Genomic DNA, 8,068 nt, shown 5'->3' with positions numbered 1-8,068 from the left:
CCGGAAGGCCCCGCCCCGCCCCGGCAGGCCGGTAGGTAAGTGTCGTGCGCAACTCTTCTGAAGCTTCCACCCTTTTCCCCTTTTATGGGATTCCGCTGATGCCGCCGCCGCCTAGGACCGGACTGGCCCTAAAACTGTGACCAAGGAGCTGTACTCTTACTCCCTGAGCTTCCTTTAACCAAGGAGTCGTGGCCTCCCCCATTTCTCTCAGCCAGGCGTTGGCGGCAGCGGTTTGCGATGTTTGGCCTCAAAAGAAACGCGGTAATCAGACTCAACCTCTACTGTGGGGGGGGGGGGGGCTGGCGGCTTTTGGCTGCCGAGAAGGAGGCCGCGGCCAGGTGAGAGGTAGGGTAGGGGAAGCCGGCACGGTGATTGGCGGAAGCCCCGGTGCAAGCCCCCCCCCCACCTCCCTCTCGCCAGATGCCCGGAGGGTCGCGCGGCCGGCGCCCATTGTTGCCGAGGTCCCTGACGTCACCACGACCCCTGAAAGGCTGCTGTTTTTCACGCCCACCCCCCACGCGTTGCGGTCCGAGGAGATGGAAGCCCCTGCCGCCAACACCATCATGTCGCCCGAAGATGAGCTGGACGGGTATGAGCCAGAGCCTCTCGGGAAGCGGGGCCTGCTGTCCTGCCTTTACTGGAGTTGGTCGGAGAGGCCAGTAATGGCTCCAGCATGGACGGGTCATTACCCTCGACGCAGCCTCCAGTAGAGGAGGAGGGGGACAAGTTGTACTGGCAGTCGCTGGAGATTATCTCTCGGTACCTTCGGGAGCAGGTAACCGGGGCCAAGGAGGCAAAGCCAATGGGCAGGTCTGGGGCCACCAGCAGGAAGGTGCTAGAGACCTTACGACGTGTCGGGGATGGGGTGCAGCACAACCACGAGACGGCCTTCCAAGGCATGCTTTGGAAACTGGACATCAAAAACGAAGACGATGTCAAATCTTTATCTCGAGTGATGGTCCATGTTTTCAGTGACCGCGTAACAAACTGGGGCAGGATTGTGACTCTAATTTCTTTTGGTGCCTTTGTGGCCAAACACTTGAAGAGCATAAACCAAGAAAGCTACATCAAACCATTAGCAGAAAGTATCACAGACGTTCTTGTAAGGACAAAATGAGACTGGGTAGTCAAACAAAGAGGCTGGGATGGGTTTGTGGAGTTCTTCTATGTAGAGGACCTAGAAGGAGGCATCAGAAATGTGCTGCTGGCTTTTGCAGGTATTGCTGGAGTAGGAGCTGGTTTGGCATATCTAATAAGATAGCCTTGTAAGTGCAATAATGGACTTCTAACCAACAACAGCCACCAGAACCACATACATCTGTGAAATTAAATGTATTTATGAACTTGGACTTAAAGCTGCCCAGGCTGTAACCTCCAAGAGTTCCACTCTAGCAACCTAGCCAGAAAAGCAAGTGGCAAGAGGATCATAGCTAACAAGAATAAATACATGGGAAAAGTAATCCCCCTTGATTGAGAGTCACTGTCTGAAAGAAGCAAAGTTCAGTTTCAGCAACAAACAAACTTTGGGAGCCCGTGGAGGAGGACTTTTAGATTTAGTGAAGATAGTAGGGTAGAAAGACTTATTTCCTTCTTGAGAACAGGAGAGTGGCCAGCTAGTCATAGAATTTATTAAATATGCCTGCAAATCCATTAATTTCCTGTAGTGTTAAAAAGAGGAGCATTAACAATGCCAGTGGCCTGTATGAAATGGATTTAAGCTACAAGTAATAGAACTATGACTACAAGCCTCAGTACTGTACAGCAGAGTGTGAAGGGAAGCTTTTCCTCTCTATTAACTTTCCCAGGTGTAATTCTTGAGGAATGGAATGTATAAGTGTTCAGGACTTTTATACCTGTTCTACTTGGCTCAGTTTGAATGATATTTAGTTTATTAGCCTAGTAATGGCCAAGAATACTTGACTTAAGCCTGAATAATTAGTTACAAATATGGAATATCTTCAATTTTTAAGACAAAAACAACTTGTAAATGTATTTGTCTATAAAAATTGTATATATTTTTACAGAAAATCTATTTCTTGGAAAAATAAAGGGGGGGATATCGAATTTAAATCAGTTTTTTTCATACTCTTTTGAACTTTGCAACTTCTGTAGTTAGGAACCTATTTCTTACAGCTTTTCTATGCTAAATGTTGTCCTGGTCAATTCTAGAATATACACAGAACTGATTCATGTAATTGTGTGCAACCTGGCTGTAGTGGAACAAATATGATTCATAACTTTGCAGGCTTTAATTTTCCCATCTCATTTGGTAAGTATTCCATGGATAGGTTTTTATTTGAAAACCTGGGATTGAGAGGTTGAAGAATGGAAATTAATCTTTTCACTTTGTTATACGTAGGTTTTCAATAACTGGATCAAAAAGGAGTTTTAAGGTTGGGGGGACTGATGACTTACAAATAATGGGCTCTGATTAGGCAACTATGTATTTGAATTCCTTTCATTTGACCTAATTTAACTGGTGAAACTTAAACTGAGTTCATGAGTTCATCTTTAAAACTTTTACTAAAAGATTTTCAGCTGTTCCAAATGGGACTTATTAGTGTGTGTATAAAAAGATCACATCAGGTGGATGGATGAGAGGTTTGATTCCTTGTTTGTTTAATAAACTGTAAAATAATGACTTGGAAAAGCAGGTTAGAGTCTAACCATGATGCTATTATTAGGCTTGCTTGTTAAACACAGGTCTAAGCCTAGTATGTCAATAAAACAAATACTTATTGTTTTAAAAAAAAAAACCTACCCAAAAAGAAAGGCCGAGGATGAGAGGGTTTCACACTCGAATTTTACCAGACCTACAGAGCAGAACTGGTGTCTATCCTATAAAAGTTATTCCACAACAATGAGAAATACAGAATCCTCCCCAACACATTTTATGAAGCCAACATAACTCTGATACCAAAACCAGGAAAGGACGCAACAAAAAAAGAAAACTACAGACCAATATCCCTTATGAATATAGATGCAAAAATTCTCAATAAAATCCTAGCAAATCAAATCCAGGTGCTTATCAAGAAAATAATCCATAACAACCAAGTGGGCTTCATCCCAGAGATGCAGGAATGGTTCAACATATGCAAATCTATAAATGTAATACACCACATAAATAGAAGCAAAAGCAAAGACCATATGATCCTCTCAATAGATGCAGAAAAAGCATTTGACAGAATTCCACACCCTTTTATAATAAGAACGCTTAACAAAATAGGCATAGACAGGGCATACCTAAAAATGATGCAAGTCATATATGACAAACTCACAGCCAACATCATACTGAATGGGGAAAAATTGAAAGCATTCCCACTTGGAACTGGAATCAGACAAGGTTTCCCACTGTCCCCACTGCTATTCAACATAGTGCTGGAAGTCCTTGCAAGAATCAAGGGTGTCCAAATGGGGACAGAAGAGATCAAACTCTCATTCTTTATTGATGATATAATATTATATCTAGAAAAACCCCAAGGATTCAACCAAAAGACTCCTGGAACTGATAAATGAATTCAGTAGAGTCTCAGGATACAAAATCAGTACACACAAATCAGAGGCATTCATATATGCCAATAACAATCAAACTGAGAACCAAATCAAAGACTCAATACTCTTTACAATAGCAACAAAGAAAATAAAGTACCTAGAAATACATTTAACTAAGGAGGTAAACGACCTCTACAGGGAGAACTATGGAACACTGAGGAAGGAAATCACAGAGCATGTAAACAGGTGGAAAACCATATCATGCTCGTGGATCAGAAGAATCAACATTGTTAAGATGTCTATGCTACCTAAAGTGATCTACAGATTCAATGCAATCAGTATTAGATTACCAACATCATTTTTCACAGATATAGAAAAAATAATTTTATGCTTCATATGGAACCAGAGAAGACACTGTTTAACAGAAGCAATTTTAGGCATTAAGAACAAAATGGAAGGTATTAATTTACCAGACTTCAAACTATACTACAAGGCTGTGATTATTAAAATTGCTTGGTATTGGCACAAAAACAAGGACACAGACCAGTGGAACTGAGAATCCAGATATAAAACCACCCTTATATAGCCATCTAATATTTGACAAAGCAGACAAAAACATTCTCTGGGGACAAGAATCCTTATTCAATAAATGGTGCTGGGAAAACTGAATATCCACATTTAGAAGACTGAAACAGGACCCACAGCTTTGACCTCTCACAAAAATCAAATCACGATGGATAACAGCCTTAAACCTTAGGTGTGAAGCTGTTAGAATTCTAGAGGAAAATGTGGGAAAGACTCTTGTAGACATTGGCCTAGGCAAATAATTTATGAAGGAGACCCCAAAGGCAATCACAGCAACAATAAAAATAAATAAATTGGACCTTATTAAATTAAAAAGCTTCTACAAAGCCAAAGAAACTGTCACAAGAGTAAATAGACAACCTACAGAATGGGAAAATATTTTCGCATGCTACACATCTGATAAAGGACTGATAACCAGAATCTATGTAGTTCTCAGGAAAATCAGCAAGAAAAAAATCAAACAACCCTATCAAAAAGTGGGCAAAGGACATGAACAGAAATTTTTCAAAAGATAGAAGAATGGCCAACAAACATATGAAAAAATGCTCAACATCTCTAATCATGAGGGAAATGCAAATCAAAACCACAATGAGATATTACTTAAGAAGAATGGCCTTTATCAAAAATTCCCATAACAATAAATGTTGGTGTGGATGTGGAGAGACAGGAATACTCATACACTGCTGGTGGGACTGCAAACTAGTGCAACCTCTGTGGAAAGCAATATGGAGATACCTTAAACAGATACAAGTAGACCTACCATTTGATCCAGCAATCCCATTATTGGGCATCTACCCAAAAGAACAAAAGACATTCTATAAAAAAGACATCTGCACCTGAATATTTATAGCAGTATGATTCACAATTGCAAAGATGTGGAAACAACCCAAATGCCCATCAATACATGAGTGGATGAATAAAGTGTGGTATATGTATGCCATGGAGTATTACTCAACTATAAGAAATAATGGGGATATAGAATCTCTTATGTTCCCCTGGATAGAGTTGGAACCCATTCTACTAAGTGAAGTATCCCAAGAATGGAAAAATAAGCACCACATGTACTCACCATCAAATTTGTTTCACTAATCATCACCTAAGGGCACATTCAGGAATAACATTAATCGAGTGTTGGACGGATGTGGGTGGGGAGAGGATGGGTGTATACATACATAATGAGTGTGATGCACATTCTCTAGGGGATGGACACGTTTGAAGGTCTGACTGAGGGGGTGGGGGCAAAGGCAATATACGTAACCTAAACTTTTGTACCCCCACAATACGCTGAAATAATAATAATTAAAAAAAAAAACACTCTCGTTGTACTACCACTGAACTGGAAACTAAATTTCACATGAGTTTTAGGAGTAGTCAGATGGTCAGACAAGATTGTGGATGAGGAACACCACCAGCCAGAGTGTGTCTGCAAGAAAGAGAAATTTTAGATGAAAGAGAAACAAACACAGAAAAACAGATCAGATGAGAGTTGGAAGGAAGGGTGCCTGAACCTACAGGAGACTCCACTAGAAGAGGTTGTGGAGTAGAACCAGAAGGAGAAAGGCATTGGCAGGGACTAAGCCCTGAGAGGCTTGGAGACCAGTGGCAAGAGTAAGTAGAGTGGCTAAATTTCCTCGCCCTTGCATCCCAGACTGCTGGTGGCTCCTGAGCTGCTGGAGAGACCTGCCCACACCAGCCCGGAGACTGCTGCCACCAACCAGCAGAGAGCCTCTTGCGGACAGGGCGCCAGGCTCCTGCCTCCCTTGGGGCATCTCCCATCCCACATACCCGAGCTGGTTGGCAGGTGCCATATAGTTTCTCTACACACCCAGTGTCCTTGTCCTCCCTGGGGTCCTCACTCCTCAGGACCTGTCTTGCTCATCCCCACACAGACATTAGAACTCTGCCTTCACCAACTGTCAGTAACAATAACTGACAACCACCCCAGTGACTCTGGAACAAATTAGAGAATGGATATATCTTCCTATTTGTTGTAACTCTGTGGTATCTTTGGTATTTGTAACAGAACAAGGGCCTAGAACTGATTTAGTAAACCTCAATGGAAATTTCCAACTCAATTTATTGTGCTAAATAGCCGGGAGCACCCTTTAATATCTGACCCATTTGCAAAAACAACTCATTTGGATTTAGGCAGAGTTATGATTCTATTAATACTATACTGCTACAAAGAAAATGAGACAGGGCACCCACAAGGCATTTAGTTTTTAAAATATATTTATTTTGTATTATATTTAAAATGTACTTTTTTATGTAAGCAGAAAAACAGATTTGTCTAAATGTTTAACATATTTATAATCACATGGAGATTAAATTAAATTTTGACTAAATAGTAAGATCTGTCTCAAGGAATGAGAGTGCCCACACCTCTTCTGAATTCTAATATCTCAGGGAGACCTCACTGGTGACTTCATCTTCTGAAAATTTCAAAGAAAAGAATACAGCTCCAAAAAATGTAGATATAATTTCTTCTTTGTAGTCAAGGTGCCATTCTCATAGACAAATTAAAAGAGAAAGTCCAAACATATAATAAACACCTAAGGAAAATATAGGGAAATTTCCCTACCTTTACGCTTGTACAAGAGAATCCATAATACAAAGTTACATCTATTTTTTATTTTAAAACTGAAATAGTAGATAATTTATGAGTTACCTGTTTGCTAATTCTAGTAAGTTTATCTCATGGAGGTTATATGGTTTAATAAATAATGATTTATATTCTTCAAAAGTAAACCAAGCAGCTAGTATTTTTCACTAGCCAAATATAATTGTAACTCCTATTATTTGCTAAAAAATGATGCTAAGTTTGCATTTTTTTAACAAAAGACATGGAAAATCATGAGAATAAAGAATAAGTCATCTTTGTACTAAACTTTTTATTTATGTTTCAAAGACTCTTTATTGGAGCATGAGTGCATGTCATAATTTTCAGCTTTCTTTCTTGTTCAAATGATTGATTGTCTACCTTTTTTGGATGTTAATCCCTTTCCTCAGCATTCTTTTGAAAGAATCTTGTACATCTTTGTTTCTCAGAGTATAGATGAGAGGGTTCAACAATGGTGTGACTATAGTGTGGAAGAAAGTGAAGAACTTGCCATGTTTTGAAGCAAAGTTTTTCTTAGGGTCTTTGTACACTACTGCCACTGTCCCATAAAACATGCAGACCACGAGGAGGTGGGAGGAGCAGGTGGCAGTGGCTCTTCGCCTCCCCTCCTCGGACTTCATTTTCCCCATGGCGTGAGCTATACATCCGTAAGAAGTCAGGATCAACCCCATGGGCAACATGGTAAAGATGGCAGCAGAGAGGGTCATCTGCCATTCGTTGGAGGAGGTGTCTGCACAGGCCAGTCATATGAGGGAAGGAACCTCACACAGAAAATCCTCCAGGAGGTGGTGAGAGCAGAAGGGGAGCTGGAATGTTACAGGAGATTGGATCAGAGACTCCATCAGGCCAGACCCCCAGGCCACAAGTGCCAGCTTCCGACAGAGTGGAGGATTCATGATGACGGCCTAGTGCAGAGGCTGGCAGACAGCAACGTAGCTGTCAAAGGCCATCACCACCAGCAAGATGCATTCTGTGGCGCCGAGACAGACAAATATGCAGAGTTGGATGACACAGCCTGTGTAGCTGATGCTCTTGTCTAGCCCGCACAGTTTGAAAGCATCTGTGGCACAGAGGTCGTGGTGAAGCAGAGCTCCAAGAAGGAAAGGTTGCTGAGAAAGAAGTACATGGGGGTGTAGAGGTGGGGGTCCATGCAGGAGAGCAAGATGATGGTGGAGTGGCTGAGGATTATCATGGCGTAAAAGATGATTATGGTCCAGAAGAGGACCATTTCTAGCTGGCGCCATTCGGAGAAGCCAAGAAGGATGAAGCCTACTGGGAAACTCTTGTTGGTCATTTCTGCTGCTTTTGTTATTGGTGTTTGAATGTAATCATAACAAAGATTTTGTGAATTCATTTGCATGAAGACTCTAC

The 8,068-nt window shown here is 41.4% G+C and overlaps 1 pseudogene; it reads left to right on the top strand.

Annotated features, from left to right (window-relative positions):
* The first annotated feature begins 237 nt into the window (after positions 1 to 237).
* On the top strand, positions 238 to 1,566 carry LOC123648912 (annotated as a pseudogene).
* The last annotated feature ends 6,502 nt before the right edge of the window (positions 1,567 to 8,068 follow it).

This window comes from Lemur catta, chromosome 13, assembly GCF_020740605.2.
Source record: "Lemur catta isolate mLemCat1 chromosome 13, mLemCat1.pri, whole genome shotgun sequence".
Taxonomy (NCBI): domain Eukaryota; kingdom Metazoa; phylum Chordata; class Mammalia; order Primates; family Lemuridae; genus Lemur; species Lemur catta.
This window is presented reverse-complemented; position numbering and strand designations above follow the sequence as displayed.